Source organism: Grus americana, chromosome 2, assembly GCF_028858705.1.
Source record: "Grus americana isolate bGruAme1 chromosome 2, bGruAme1.mat, whole genome shotgun sequence".
NCBI lineage: Eukaryota > Metazoa > Chordata > Aves > Gruiformes > Gruidae > Grus > Grus americana.
In genome coordinates, this window is record NC_072853.1 from 89,555,553 (window position 1) to 89,572,625 (window position 17,073).

The 17,073-nt window shown below is 39.7% G+C and overlaps 1 long non-coding RNA gene across 3 annotated transcripts in view; it reads right to left on the minus strand.

Moving 5' to 3' along the window:
• Positions 1-551: 551 nt before the first annotated feature.
• LOC129203033 (uncharacterized) overlaps positions 552-17,073 on the minus strand; it is a 29,654-nt gene continuing 13,132 nt past the window's right edge. For 2 of the 3 annotated variants that reach the window (XR_008575901.1, XR_008575903.1), the window contains exons 2-3: positions 3,299-3,459; positions 552-1,267 (exon numbers count right to left, since the gene is read on the minus strand). This is a non-coding gene — a long non-coding RNA (uncharacterized LOC129203033). Of the gene's footprint in view, positions 1,341-3,298; positions 3,460-17,073 lie in introns of all 3 variants that reach the window. The other variant, XR_008575902.1, reaches the window with a different exon arrangement.

Below are 17,073 nucleotides of genomic sequence, written 5' to 3' on the forward strand. Positions count from 1 at the left end.
CTTTTTTTTTTGACTGTCATGATCAACGTGATGAAGTTAGCAAAAATTAATATCTAGCATTAGACTCGATCCTACAGAATGCAAGTCAGTAATCTTAAAAATCACTTTAGCAGGTAGGCAATGAGATAGTGATCACACCAGCTTAAACAAGACACCCAGTAAAAGTCATAATCATACCAGAAACACCTGAACAAGCTGTAAGTTTTTCTTAACTTTTATAAAGGAAAAATTGTATATATTTCATTGACTTAAATGGAATTAGTTCCAGACAGTGGAAAGTATCCAGTGACATCAGTATGTTAACAACACTTGAAAAGAACATTTGTAAGGCCATTTTTCTAATAAATTAAAAAATTCTATTTACTCTTTTTGTTAACAATAATCTTTTGAAGTCTTGTCATCTGCTTATATTAAACATTTTTCATTTTTAAATAAGAGATCCAGGGTATTTAATTTTAAAAGTTTACGTTAAAAACAAACTAATGCAGAGTAAGCATAAATGCATTTTATTTTTTATTTTTTAATTATAGTCTTCATAATGCAAACCTTGCTATTGTTTCTTCAAGTACAGAGAGCGCCAAGAAATAACAGTGACTACAAAAATAAGAATTGTAAGGATAAACTTCAGTTCTCCTGTCAGGATACTCGAATTAAATGTGCTGCTAGTTTGAAATAAATAAATAAATAAATAAATCTATCTATCTATCTCAGCTGGTGTAAATGAACATAGCTTTAATATTTACACCTTAGCAAGACTTCAAGTCCAAAAATGTATGGTTTCTCAAAAGGCTGTGTAACACTGAAATAATAGTGCCTTGTTGTGCTGGAAACATCGAGATTTCACAAAACCACTGAGATGACCACATTTTCTCCAAAAGAGATGACCAGGTCTTTCAGCCCCAATGGCGGTGAAATAACTTAATTTGGTGACACAGAAGCGGGGTCTCCTAGGCAGCAGTGCCATTCCCCAGCGCTCCCAGCCCCGCTCCCTTCCCCGGCGTGTTCGGTACCTCCCGTCCTCTTCTGGCCCCGTTCCCCACGCTGCCCCTGCGGAACGCATCTCCCCCGCTGCCAGGTCGGCTCTGTTCAAGGGAGCAGCGAGACATGAAGCATTGTGTGCGCAGCGAAGGTGGGAGCACCCCCATTTTCCGCAGCCACCAAAGCGCCCTGCTGCTTCTCACCGGCGGGGACGCACTCGTCGTCTGGTGCAAGGGGCCGCGCAGCCCACGCGCGGTGTCGGCGAGACCACCCGGTGCCTGCTGAATTCCTGGAAAACGCGTTGACAGAACCACGGGATTTTCTTATTTTCACATCTAACGTGGGGTGTTTGGATACGATGACTGAAAAGTTAATTGTACAATAAATCGTTGTGCGCGTTAGATGATAGAGCTTATTTTATGAAAGCACAAAAATCTATAGAAAAAGAGAAGTTCAGAAAGCTGAGAAAGAGAAATGGAGAGGGAGATGTCGTGAATGCATTCACTATAGGTAAAGAGAGATTATTTCGCTGCCGGCTTTGATTAAGGCACACGTTTCTTCCCGATATCATCAGATTTACAGGCATGTCCAGTCAGCATGGATCAGTCATGTAGCCTGTGGACAGCCTTCACAACTGGATTTTGGTAAGAAAACATTCAGTTTAACAGAGTGAATTATACAATATGTGAGTAACATATACCATGTATCAATTCTGCCTAAGAGAAAAATATTTTTCAGTTATTGATAAAGACATGGTCTCATTCATTTTCATATCTTTCCCTGTGTAGGTATATCATACAAACCAGCATGCTTGTCATATAATATTTAAATTTTTAAAATATTTAAAAATGATTTGGATTTTATTGTTGCATTTTTCTGAAAGGTATTTTTTAACTTAAAAATCCATTTTGAAATTTTATAGGAAACTTATTTTAAACTGTTGCTATCAATTCTAATATCAGCTCTGTGCCTTTGGCAGTAAATATGGTAATTCGTGTGGCAGTGCATTTGCTCTTCCGCACACAGGATCAGGGTTTTTTTGCCACCATTTCAGTAACTGTAAGAAGTTTAGTGTAGACACCTGGAGCACTTTGGGATTGACTAGAACTGCTAACTCATGGGTCAGAACTTCATTTCCCCTTCTTGGTTGCCTTTCCTGCACTCTGTCCTCACTGTGCTAGTGTTGGCAGTAAAGGGGAAAAAAAAAAAATCAAGAAGCAATATCTAATGTGTGAGAGGCCTGACTGCCTTGGTTTGAGGAATCCCAGTAGGACTGCACAGACATTTTTCTTCTCCTCTGATTTTCTGTGTTCTTGGAGTTCCTATGTTTACGCTGCCAGCTAGAGTGATCAAGTGCCAAAAGAAAGGATTCTGTAAATCTTTTAACACAGATAAAAAGCAGCATGCTATTTATAGAGATGAAGAAAGTCCGCTCTGCCCTTTTCCATCTTGAATTGTGAGATACACCAACGCAACAAGCTCTGCTCTTGCGCAGCACCTTTCTCAGTATTTCACCACATGTATTTTTACTTTTGGGGTGGGGAAGCCTTTCTCGGTAACGCTTGTGAAGGAAAAGAATGAATTTGGTAAATGTTTGCTTCGTGACAGCCTTCTGCCCTGTTGCACGAGCGCTACTCGCTGTCTGTTTCCTCTACATCCCTTCCCATCCCTCGGTACAGAAAAATCACGGCCCCAGGTACCACTGCTGGGGCAAAATGGATGTGAGAGAGACAGCCCTACCCAAAGACAGTGGTGAGGGTGATCAGCTGGGAGGCAGATTTTATTACCCTGGGACCAGCCTCCTCTGCCTTAACCACAGCCTATCTTCAGAGTCAGATCTGGAAATCAACACAAAGTTCCAGCGGGAGAAGCACCACTTTCCCCGTGCTCTTGTTACCAGGATTTTGAAACCTCTGGTATTGTTTATTGTATAACACCAACCATGAAAAAGGTTATATTGCTTGCCAAACAATTATTTTATATTTATAAATAGTGCCTTTTATCAGCATCCAGAAGAGGACACTAATCTGCATACTTCCCCCAGTTTTATGGGAGCGTTAGCTTAACTGCTTTAAAAGCGCATTCATCAAGTCATTCCTTTAGCGCCGGTATGGCTCACAGCTGCATGACATAATAAAAAGTCAAGCCGGGGTAAAGGGTTACCATAACTTAGGATCACATTTTGGGCAATCAGCTCATCCATTCCTTCCAGCATTTATGTGTAAACTTAAACCTGTCACACGAGGAGAACATTGCCACATTTCAGCAAAGGCTTATTAACTATTATTCTTCATAAGTTTACATTAAAAGATAGACTTACTCAAGGTTCTTTCCCCACATTTCTGAGGATGCAATTTCCTACAGTCAGGCTTGTTTATTGGCTTCGCCGTGCCAACTTCTGGTAACACTGCTTATGTTTGTTATGTTCGCAGTCACTTTTAATGTGGTATCTTAAATACCAAATGCAGGCATTTAGTTCATCTGAAAATTAAACACAAGGGACACAGGGTAATGATAAATGAAATTGTGTCAAGTGGAAGAGATATCTAGTCAGCACCAAAGGAATTAAGGTTTTACTCTGCATTATTTAATTAACAGTCTGCAGGAGGGGTTAATAAATGTTAATAATATTAACAGTTCATATGAGCTATTAAGATGAAGCAATCCATCCTGTGATCTGGAAAGAGGACTGGAAAGCAGAAAGCTCAGCGCTCTCTCCCTGGTCTTGCCAGAAAATCTGCGTGCAGTTTTAAGCAGATCTCTTTTGTTGCATCTTCTAAACTGCCCCATGACTCAGATGTCTGTGTTTTGGTTCTGGGGTCCAAATAATTCTTGGGCACTGAGCTTTCAGGGGCACTGAGCATCCGCCGCAACTGATGTTCCAGCAAAGTCAGCTACCCTGAGCTCACAAAAGTTGTGCTGAGGAACAGCTTCTGCCTTGAATACAGTGTCAGTCCAAGATGATCCAGCCAACAGGATCACCTTCTCTTCACCGCAGGGAATGAGGGTATCCAGGGCTCCTGCTGAAAACAGGTCACCTACACCAGCTGTGCACACCATTGGTGCTAAGTCACTGAGCAAGTTGGAAAGAGCATGTTTAGCTGTGTTTCCTTTGGATTATTAATGTAGCTGTGCTAAGATGTTAATAACATTTCATCAGTGGTGGTCCCAAACTGCTGTGCCAGAAAGGTCAACTGCATAAAGAATTAAAAGCAAAGAAGAGCAAGAAAAATCTACGCTCAACTCAATGAACCAACCGAAGATCCCAATGCTCCAAACAAAATAAATACCAATGTCAACTAATTCTAAACGACAGGTATGAGCATATTAGTTTGACTGTATTTGCTTTTAATATTTTTTCTGTAATTGTAGTACCGCATCGTTGGATTTTTTTTCGTGTTCATATTTTACTTCATATTTGGAGTGTTCCAAAGAGAGATTTAAAACTGCAAAGGACATTATGGTTCAGAATGGTTTACTAAAGGATTTCGACACCCTCTTCCTGATCATTTCAGTGAATAGTGCCATCAAAATCACCCTGACATCTCTGATAAGTTTTGAAACTGTATTTTCACAACACTTCAAGAACAGAGTGTGTTCATATTGGTGTTTTAATCCAGATCAGGAGTGTGCTTTTGAAGCACACTCCTCAATCATTCCCACGTACCACATAATTTGATTCACACCATGTAGCAGTCTAAGAGCGCATGAACAATATCCCTTTGGGATTACACTGGAAGATGAACACCAAGAGCACAACTAACCTGGTCCAAACGCTAGTGGGTTTTTAGTCCATAAGGCCACACTAGGTGTAGTCTGAAATAACATTCCTTCCCTAAATATGATGTGTAGTATGGACCTTGAATTCTCAACACTAACAGGTTCACTGCAGAGATACACTCCGTAAAGATACAGTTCAGGACTGCTAGGACACGAAAGTATTTGTTGGCACGGCTCAGAGGAAAAGAGAGCAAGGGAAAACAAGGGATATTTATAACAACTTTAGGAACTAACCAGCAGGAAATAAAATTTTGTCTTCCTCAAATTTCATGAGTACAAAATGGCAAGTCCTCCCAAAGCCATGTAGTAACCCAGTACATAATATTTGCAAGAACAGCTGCTGCACAAATTAACTTAAGTGCATTTTTTAAGCCACCAATACATCTGAAAACATTCTCACTAAGATCCTGCTTCCAGAAAACTTGCCTGGCTAGCACTGGCTTCAAGCAGATTCTCTAACCACAAAACTGCATTACCAGCTCCTACACTTGTGTAATGCAGTGGAGGTGCATCTTTTTTGCCATCTGAGTACTATGCATAAATGCATTCAGGTACTGGACACCACAAAAGAAGTCTAACCCTTTCAGACAGCTTTGATTTTGACATTTTTTAAAAATACATCTTGTCAGGTTATTCAGCATCCACTTTATTACTAGACAAGATTTAAATGGCATGTTTACTTAAAACAGGGATCTGCAGTAACAGAACAAAGCTACAAAGAGCTTAAATGAAAAATAAATTTCTAAGGCTGCTGCTAACAATTCATCTTTGCAAGCGTTTGAGGTTCACTAATTAGCCTCAAAAGTCTGTCCCTGATCTGGCATGCTCGGGAGAAGTCTCAGAGCTCTGTTTTAGCTTTGTGCTATTGTTGACTGCAAATATGAGAGACACAGAGCAGATTCTTAGTCCGCAGTGGGTGGTGTCTCCCTCCATCTCAATTTCTTTTGCTTTTTCTCTGCTGTGACTGGGCAATGGAGGACCTCGTGGTAACGTGGAGGATTAAGACATCTCCTTCCTCTGTCAGCCTTAGAATATCTTGATTAACATTTCAATCACATCCCTTAATTAGCATATTCCCAGCATAGACTTCAGGCTGCTTTTCTTTTTCAGAAGCCTCTAAAGATGCGTAGGTAAAATTGCACATTTCTTATAGCATATTATAGGGAATAGTAAGTACAATGTTCTTCGCAGTGAAGTTACTGCTATTTGCTCTCCACGGACATGATATAAAGAGGGAAATGCAACTGCAAAAGGTGACTTTTGGAATGGAATGCTTATGCACTAAGTAATACTTTCTTCCCTGAAAAGATACCTTTTATATTAGGATATAATCATAAGGAACATATATACTAGTAAACTAAATAATGCTCTTAGGAATTTCATTGTTCATGTTCTGTTCGTAACTGAACAGTCATTAGCATAGTTCTGGCCCAGCACATGAGGCCTTTCCCAAATATTTCTTGGGCACAAACTGGGAGTCAACACAAAGCAAGGACCGTTCTCCACTTTTCCCCAGCTGGTAGCTTAGTTGTCAGTAGCCTCCCCTGAAGACAAGAGAACTTAGCAAGAGGAAGGGGTCCAGACTGTGCCAGCTAACCTGAGAACAAGAAAACAAGCCCCAGCACTGTTCAGTTTACTAGCATAGGTGTAGCCACAACATCCCAGCATTTTTTTTAGTACAAATAAGGTCAGCAGATGAATCAGGGAGTTTACCTGAACATCATCCTTTGCATGACTAAGAAGCTTTCAACCCAAGAGGCTATTTCTTTGGTTTACAGTGTGATCTCTGACACTGATCTGTTATCTCGGACAGTTTCTTTTGTGAGCAGGGACTGTTGAAAGAGATGCTCACGGTTGGTGCACTTCTCTCATCTCTTGGAGCTAACCTCAGATGCACTTGGAGCCACAGGTGCACTTGAAGCATCTGATGACACTGGATGAAAGCTTACCTGCTCAATACCATACCACCTTGCAGTAACAAACAGCTTCTCTAGCAACAAAACTCTGGAAAAGCATTCTGGAAAGATTTAAAGGTTGTCTTTGAATGGTACTTCACAGAAAGTTTGCTACAGAAAGACTCTTAATTCTGTGATATTGATCTGGAAAATGATCACAAAATGAACAAAGTAAAAAAAAACCAAACAAACAAACAAACACCCAACACCAGAAGAGTAAAAAAGAGGTAAAATGACACTGAAAAATAGATATTGTGTTCTTATATTTTCAAATATTTGTACAAAGATTTGATTATATAATTCCTACTAATATCAGCAGGATTTGTGATATGCCGCTAAATCCTTGTGAAAAGCTTTACAAATACTTACAAACACCAAATGACTTGACATTAAATAGGAAACAAGAAACTTCCCCCCTCAACCTACCTCTTCTTGGAAGTAGATTTAAAAAAAAAAAAAAAAAAAAAAGAAGAAATCTTAACTTGCTCAGAAATTAATTTATTTTATTGTATATAACCTTTCCTATTACCTTAATTTACTGGTTCTGCATTTGTGATTTAAATACCTTACAGTAGAAAATGTAGGATTATCACAACAGATGATATGCGTGAGGAGGAGATTAATTTAGAACTGAAATGAAGACCATTCCTTGTTAGGACAAATGAAATGCTTGATGCAGAGGCCTGGCTACACGTAGATATGGGTTTGGCACAGCGGACTTGAGAAGAAAGAACATAGCTGTTGCAGAAAGCAAGCAGGAGAAGTGAACAAACAAGCAATGTATCGTGGTGAAACAGCAAGAGATGTACCATAAAAGAACCAGAAGCAGACTTCTGTCCATGAACAGATGCTGAAACAGAAATGAACTTTGCAGCAAAGGCAAACAATGCCAAAGCTGCAGTCCTGTGGATGTAAGGGCAGAAATCCAAATGAAATCAGCATCTCATTCTGATCCACCCACTGCGCATCCAAAGTACCCATAAAGGGGCATTGCCCATCAGACTTAGCTTACAGTTTGTCATGATGGGTTTCAAATGCAAATGCTGGAGCTTCGTTATGCATTTGGACTCCAATATTTACAATCTCAGCTGCTGTACTTTGGTGTACGTCACCTCCATTTGACTACGTACATTTTTATATATATATATACACACACACACCTGCTTATTCACCAAAGAAATCAGAGGGACTGGATTCTGTCAGTTAGTCTCAAGAAACATCTGCTGTTCTCTGGGCCTTCAAATAGATAATGTTGAATTTTCGTAAGATACATGATAGAACACCAGTCACATTAAAGCAATTGACAGAATTCCCACCAGCTTCAGTGATATTATAGTTTGACCTCTTGTATCTCTCAGGCCCTCTGAAAATCTTGCACAACCACTGTTTTTCACTTAAGTTTTTTTTTCGCCATCTCCTTATTTGTTTTCATTTTCCTTACGATTAATGATGATCTACTATTTTTGCAGATAGAACAGTTTTCCGTTGGAGAATGCTGGTTCAATTACATCAAACATTTTCTGGAATGCATAGATAAACAAAAATTTTTACACAAGTTTTTTTAAATACTTCATTTTGACAAGGTCAAAGAACCTTGTTTCAGTGACCGTTTTGATTTGTGATTTTATGAACATTTGTCACATCCAACAAAAAACTTATTATCCTGTAGCTAATAATAGAAAAGTCAGAGCAAGTAAAAAAGAAATGCTTTTAATAAAATGAAGCAAGTCATGGGACTACCTAGATATTTCTGAAGTGAAATGATTCGGGAATGGCAACTTGTAAGAAATTGCATCTTTTTGTCCCAATTTGAGATGAAAGGTGTTTCTGAACTAGAATGAAGACTAGGAATTCCAGGTAGCAGTTCCTCTCACCTCAAACTCCAAGGTCTTCAGGAGAACCAAAAATTCATTTCATGTTAGTTAGAGTGCACTACAATCGTCCATGGTTTATACAAGATGTTTCCTTCTAATCAGGATCCATACTGAAGAGCTGCTTTCCTTGCTGCCGGTTACGGCAATTATTCCCCTTACAGCTTCACACCTGCCCAGTCCTGACCTTCAGATTTGCCAAGGTAAAACAATACCTGTTTGAAGAGAAGCTACCAAAATATTCTGAAAAAAATGCTTTCACCCAGTTTATAAAGATAGTGGTGGAGGTAGTGACAGGGAAAAAAAATCTGCTTTCTTCTCTAAACACTCCCGGAGCCCTACAGCTGGAGTGCAAATGAGGAGACTGTTCCTCCCAACTTGCAGAGCTACTGTCACTGTCTAATTGCAGCCGTCTAATCCTGTGACAACATTTGGACATTCTTCTTCACACCTGGAAGTTGAAATAAGGTGACTCAGTTGCAAAGCTCAGTCTCGTGGAGTCTGATGTATAGACTCTGGATACTCTGCGCTGAGTACAAACTATCCCCTTGGCAGAAGAATTATATTTACTTCCCCCCCCACCCCCCATCATTCATGAGCACTTCCTTTCGTTACTGCAGGAGATTGTTCATTTTGTGGCAGAAATTGTTGATGTATTTGGTGTTCAGTCACTTTTATAACATCAGGCAAATCCTCCCTGTACATACAGGCATGCCTTTAAGTACTCTTGGACTTTGAAAGCACAGGATATGAAATGGTGCCCTGTTACTTGCCTTGCTGGTTATTCTCATGCTCTAAGCAGTTTGTAAAGAAATGAGAGCTCAGTCCAAGACAACAGAAATCTTTTAAAGTGGCAGTGGGACATTTAAACCAGCTGACAACAGAGCACATATGTTTGGACTAGAGAATGACAGGTTACTCTGCATTAAAAATGCGTTGTCCTGGCTGTACATAGTGATGTTTCGCTAGGCAGGCAAATGCAAACGTAAACTCCTCCATTCACGTTGCTATTGTGCAAATTATGAGAACGTGTAGCGCTATAAGCACCAATTCTGTTAATTATCTAATCACAGGGGTGATGATAGATTTTTGTAAAGTATAAAGATCTATGGTCTTGTACGAGCGATATTCTATCATCTTAACACCTCATTTTCTCACGAATGAACTGAGCTTGACTTACGGGTAGAGTTCAGGCGGCTGACACCTGAAGGCTGCCCCATAGCCCAGTGCTGCGTGAAGTTGGCTACGTGCCATCGGTGAACACCGCTCAAGCAAAACCAATGTCAGCTTCAAATGATTGCATCTCCCAATTGCAGCCTCCATCTGACTGGGAAATTTCTGCATGCTAGGTGTGCATTTGCCTCTTCAGACTCATTCGTGATAATGTCTCTCTTAAAATAATTTTTCTACCTTTCTGCTAGAGAAAAAAAGAATTAAAAAAATAAACAAAATTGTAACAGCTGACTCAAACCTATCAGATGCACTTTTTTTTGTTTTGCTCTGCTTTGTTGCTCAATTTGGGGATTTGAACTGTAAGTAATTTCACATATGTGGAGATTAGGTGTATGTCCTAAGAGAAAGTGAAAATTTCACAAGTCCACAGTGAAACTGCTAGCTCCTGCTTGTATTATGTATTGAGCTTTGTGGGAAAGTATGCAAAATCAAGTAAAACTTTCTAACTGCTTCAGTTTCCTGTTCTATATAGCAAAAGAAAAAAAAAAAAAAAAGCTTCCTTTCTGCTGGACCAGTTTCACATATTTTGAACTTCTAATTTTCTCCTAGCTTCTCTTTGGTAAGCAGCAGAGCTTCTGTGGTTTGGAAAGATAGTGCTAAAAGGTGGACCATAATCATAGTTGTGTGCATGTGTGTTATTTCATTAACACATGTGCAAAAAGACCCCACCAGTATTTGAATGTAATAAGTAGGACCTTTTTGCCTGTGAATAGTTAGTGGCATTAATGCATTTTTGCCTATATTGCTTTCTCTTTACATTTGCTTTCAGTGAACCATCTAGGAATTAAGTTTTACTAACATGAATATTCATTCTTTCTGTTACCTCTAGTGGCTTTGGATCAAGCCCAGAGCGTAGTTGCAAGTGTATGTACATGAATATTTACAGGTGCCAAATTTTACATCCGCATTTGCAAATGCCGCACTAGAAGTTGTTTCTTCCATTTCCAGTCACAAACATGACAGTGCCATATCTCTCTTTTGACCTATCACAACAGCTCCAGTCTGAAATGATGATTATTCATGGAAGACTGTGCATGATCAAAACAGAGTTAAAAAGATTTGCCAAAACAAAATACAGTGAATAATTGTGAATAATAAATTCCAGGAAATTACAGTCTGAGAGCTGGCTTTCCACGGGCTTAAAAGGAACATCAAATAATTTTTTGTCATCTCTTCTCAGTATCCACTGCATCAAATTTCTTACTGCAAAACAGTTCAGAAAATCCAGCATAATCTTTAAAGTGCATCAAACTTCTGACGTTACATCGGTAAAGGGAATAAGCAGTATAAAACTCAGACACGGCATGACGCCCATTGCTCTGCCTCTGCCGCCCATCATTCACGATGGGCATGCAGCATTTCTGAGTACAGCGTATCTGTACGACAGCCTGAGATAACGCCACCGAGGCTGGAGCTGAGCTGAGCTGAGCTGTTACCTTCGTGACTGATGGAGCAGACTACACAAAACCCCCCCAACTATATAGACAGCTGCGGAGGCACTAAAAATAGCAGAGGACTGGAGGAGAAGTTACTTTTTGTCTTCTCTCTTATTGCCCATCAGCAAATGTGTTGACTTTGAAGATATTTAGTACCCACGAGACTGCCAATGTTACAAGCTCGATTTGTCTCCTGTGTGTTGTAATTTTACTGCAATCCTCCCAGTGAAGGAATTCCACTGAGTGTCTCAGATCGATGAATAAACAATTACAATGTTATAATAAACCTTTATAATTAAAGCATTAAATTACAAATAGAGAAAAAAAGAAAATTATGAAATTAAACTTGGCATATGATTTTCTTTGGGAGTTCTCTCTCTTTTTTTTTTTTTTTTTTTTTTTTTTTTTAACTGTACTCTCCACAGAGGTGAGAAGGAAAGAATTGACTTTCTGGTACAGGACAGTCTCCAAACCTGCAGAACTCACCTTTTCAAAGAGCATTTTCCCTATCCCGTAAGCAGCTGTCACGCTTGCAGGAAAAGAAACAGTTCTACTTTTCTGCTCCTGGAAAGTAGGCACAGGCCTGACTCTTCCTTGGCTTAAATTGGTTTTATAAGTCCATGGATGTTAGTAGATTTTTCCGTCTGAGCACAATCCTGATTGCAGAGTTCATCTGTCATTTAGAGCAAGGACATTGGCATCTAGATTCATGTGTTCGAGTCTCTGCTATGGCAATGAGAAGCTTCATGCCTTCAGGCAAGTCACTTAAACCCGGTGTTTCAATTTATCCTTCTATAAAATAAGTATAAATAATACTGTTCTCACTGGGGTGTTTTGAGGTCAAATTCTGATCTTGTTTTGGAAAAACGAGGAACAGCACTTCCGCAGTTGATGGAATTAGGCTAAAGTAAATCACTGCAAGTGTCTTTCATTGTAAAGTACTTTACAAACTACATACAGTGCAAAACGATGAATTGCAACCAACTCAGAGATAAAGGAGGCAGACCAACTGGTACAAGGGGCTAAGCACTGTCATGCAGAGGGATGAAAAAATCCAAGGATCACAGGAGAAATGGTTAATTTGATTAAAATGGCAATAGCATCTTTCTAACTGCTATGCAGGGAGACAGACAGAGTCTTGGTGTTAAGATTATATCGGATATCTTTGCACATCAAACAGCAAGGAATTGGGCTCAGAAGGAGGTTTTTTCCCCTTTGGAACCACTGCTTTCAGTTTGGTTCTGCCACATCTAAGACTAAGACCTGTATTTTGCTCAAAAGATGAGGTTTTAGATGCTGCCAGCACAATCAGTCCCTAGGAATACTGCAAAACCCTGTGGCAGTTCCACTCATCCCCGGTCCTTTCCACAGGCCGGCATGCCACACACACCACCTGCAACTCTCCCCCTGTGCCTCCTCCCTGGTCACCCCACCACCCCCCGCCCACCCGGAGCCAGCCCGCTCTCCCCTTTCTCTCCTTCCACTCGTTCCTCACCCCTGCCGCTGCTCACCACGGGTCTCATCTCTCACTTCCCTCCCGTTGCACGTGCACACGTTAAAACATCCACAGCTTTTACAGCTGTGAGCCAGGAAGAAAGGGCACGACAATTCCGTCCACTATATTTTTTACCGCTGCAGCTTTCAGTGCTTATGCTCGGTCTGCCCCAGGCAGTACTCCTTGAGATATTAGATGTGATTAAAGAAAAGAGCAGAGTAATACTGAAACATTTTGGGAAAAGAACATATATAAATCACATATCAAGCACTTTTGGGAGCACACAGAAAGCAAACCACATGTAAATCTGAGCTTGAAAATCAGCTGCTTAAAAAACCAGCCATAATTAAAAACAAACAAACCACCCTATGTTGTTATTGCAGTTATTATCAATTAATCTAAAAGAGGCTTACTTGGTTTCATTTCATGCGCACACACATCTATAAATGTGCACGCACCTTTCTTAAAGCAGCTCCTTTGCTTTAACCTTCATTTGTTCTCCACAGCTGGAATAAATGGTTAATCTCTCAGGGGATCATGCATGCTATTTGTTATTGATTTTACAGCTCAATAACATACCAGGGCTGTAAACAGGTTGGTATCAGATTAGGAAACAACCACTTAGAAGAAGATACCAGCTGTGCATTTGTGATAAATTACATTTTTTCCCTATGAATTTTATACCTAGTTACAGTTAGTTTACAGGATTTAGCACCATATGGACTGCCTGCTAGTGAGGTAACAACCCAAAACACAAACATCTTCCTCAATGAAAGAAGCAACCTGTAGCTGGAGACTTTTCTTTTAGAATATTGTATCGTAACTGTGGATTTGGAAATCATTAAAGGTTTGGCATATGCCTCTGTGGTTTGGATTTAACATAGACACTGAGGTTGTACGAAACAGCAATACACAAATGATAAATGTGATAACATTAATATGCACAGAATTTGGAACCAATATATTCTAAATACAGGGTTCTTTTGAAAAAATGGCTTTATTTTTTTTAGAGCTGTTAAAAAGAAAACTCCCTGGGGTCTGTACAGGGAAAAATCTCAAACTATGCATTGCATTCCATAGATCAGTGTTACAGTGCTGTGCTCACCATGAAAACCTTTCCAAGCATCATTTGAATGTAATTAAAGTTACTGCTATTTTTTTTTTTTTTTTTTAGAATACAAGACAAACTTTTCTTAGACAAAAAGATGTGATTGTAAAAAGCCTAAATTAATGGAAATCACTTTTTTTAGCAGAATAAGGGACCCAGAAACATTATGAATAAAGTATATTTCACTCAGAGCTTTTCACTTGCTCTGTTATTTCCCAGTATCGACTATTATGTTATATACTCATACACAAAGCGCTCTCTGTCTTAAAAAAAACCTATAAAACCACACGTATGTATATGCATTCTTCTCTGGTTTTCCACCAGCATTATGGGCCCCACTTATGTGATACAATCACTAAATCTAGATATGTAAAGATTTGATAATTCATCCTGTGTGTTATTCCTCTGCCACAACAAACTTGTTACCTGATATACACCCAGAGGTGCTGCTCCCAGTATGACAAGACTATTTTCCCTGGAAATTGTCTAGGCCACTTACATATTTATTGTTTAGGCTAAGCTAAAGTATGCTGCTGCACTGGCAGCATACTGTAGAAACCTTAGTTCTATTCTCTTCTACTCTGGTTAGAAGTTTCCTGATATAAACAGAATTATCTGAGCATAAACCTGATGACAAAACTCATAGATTAACGAATGGGTGTGTCATCATGGGTATAATTCTAGCATCAGCGAAAGGTAAATGTGAGGACTGGATTTTGCCATAGGTTTCGATTTAAGATTAAATGAGGTGAAAATGTAGCAAAAAACCCCCTTAGTTTATGAGAACATATTGTAAGAAAACTGAAGTTTAAATTTAAATAGGTGTAAAGATCCCAAATCTGAATTTGCTAATCAGATTAAACTGCCATTTCTTTGTGAAGCAACCTTACATAAATACACGTCAGGGCTGGACAGCATTTCACTAGCTTTTAGTTTTAATCTCAGGTGTTCACAAGACCCTGCAAAAAAAGAAGTTGCCACACTACAGCTAATATTCAAGAGTCAACAGATACTCCTAGAGCTGAGTGAATAATTAAAAAAAATTGAATAACTTATTCAAACCTATGAAATTCATCAACTGAATTACTTGACTAATACATCTATGAATTATGAACTGACTATGCTGGGTGAATAATACATTAATAATTAATATGAAAAATATAATTAAATTCTTCAAATTAATTACTCGGAGAATATGAGAAACCATAATTATTCTCTATACTGTACTCAAAGAATGGAATGCCTGAGTAGGCTGTATGCTCTTCAAGTCTTACAATTTTTCAGTGCAATGTATAGGATATATCTTTATAATTACGGAGTATTGGGGTGATATCTCAAATATTGCTTCAGGCTAAGAAGGAAGAAACGTCATAATTGAACAAAATAACATATGTTTTAATAGAAATATGCTAATGTAACACCGCCTAGTTGGCAAAGGCTGGCTCTGTCTCTTTGAACAAATTGAGCAAGGAATGCCCACCAGAGGGAATTTTTGACAAGCAGTCAAGTGCTGGGGCTGTATAAATTGCATTTGCTAATTCTGACCACAGGTTACTTTTAAAACATGATCTCGTATGCTGCCTGCATCAAGAAGCGGGCATGGTTTGAGTTTGTGCAGTGACTCAGCCTCCCACCCGCCCCCAGTGCTGGTGCCCGGGTGCCTGCTCAGGCTCAGCCGGGGGGCTCTGCCCTCGAGCGCTCCCGCGGTAGAAAGCTCCAGTTTTAGGACCCCGCTTTGCAGGGACCTCTGGCGTGCTTCTGGATCAAGCCACACTGCATCCAGCTGTCTGGAAAGAAGGAAAATGTGCACGTCAAGGGGCTGGATGTTCGTCAGTCTGCTCCAGGACTCGCACATCACCTAGCAGCAGAGAGCAGCCTCGGTGCCCACACGTGCCCAGACCGCTGCAGGTGGTGTGAGCAGCCCATACAGATGTACCTGCACTCACGGTGTTTGCCACTGCCATAAGGACATTACAACGGCAACCCCTTTTCCTTTTGGGATGGGGGTCAGCTGGGAAGGCGTGGATGTTGTCTGTAGGGTATTGAGTCCCTTCTTTCTCATAGTGGCAACTTTGCACTGAGCACAGCTTGTGAGGAGCAGCGGGGAAATCAGCCTTGCAAACTAAGAATGGAAAAAATTACAGGGCTCTACTCAAGATCTTTCCTTGCCTGTAGTTACACTTGTCACAATTTTATATAAAACCATGTAGTTATTTCCTGATGGACTCTGGCATTCATCATAAAAATACACTTGCGTTCTCCATGCGCACATAGTGTAAGGTTATGCTCAAATATGATGTGATGCTCAGAGTGACGCCAGTGAGAGCCGTGACTGTGGACCTATGGAGGTCAGTGCTACGTGTGGGCCATAGCGTAGCTCTAGTGAGGACTGAGGTTGAAGACAGCACTTTTTAGGTGTCTGAAACACTGTATGTTTTAACAGTTGTTTCAACCCTCATTCTGCGCTAGATGAGGGTGTGATTATCGTGCATTAAATATAAACAAAGTTAGCACATTCATTGCTCTACTACGAATGGAAAATGCCAATTACCCACAAAACTAGGCACATACGCCATCCTTCTGTATACTATCGTTATCTTGAAAGCATTATGTTTATAAGATTACTTGAGGGAATGAAGAAATCCTACATATGTTTATCTCCACATGTTTTCTTTGACCAGAAGTGGTTTTACTTTCAAATGCAAAATATTTTTAACGATTGTGAAACAAAAAACCCCAACTCGGAAAAAAACCCCAACCCTTTAAGGATCTACTTCTCCACTTTCATAGCCTACCAGACCTACACACCGATCCCCCACCTCCACAAACTGAGTATTCAGGTTGCAAAATAAGTTTCCTTAAAGTTTATTTAAAGGATATTTCAAGTATCTTGCCAGTCCATGGTCTGATCTGGCTGGTTAATGAGCAAACAAAAACTGTCCTGAAAGTAACTGTCCCTGATCATCAAGACAGACCCTAAATTATTTATCCCTTGTTAGTGGATCCATTACACTGTAATTTCCAATCACTGTCATCTTAGTCTCTCATACCTGTCCCAGACCTGTCTTTATCCTCTAAAATTCTCCCATTAGCCCCAATCTCAGCAATAAACTCCCAGTTTTTCCTGTGCTATACTAGAGGGCAATTCTTTCAGTTTGTGAAAGATTCCAATTATGTGGAATAACTAATTCTATCTGATTAAACACAGCCATTTTTA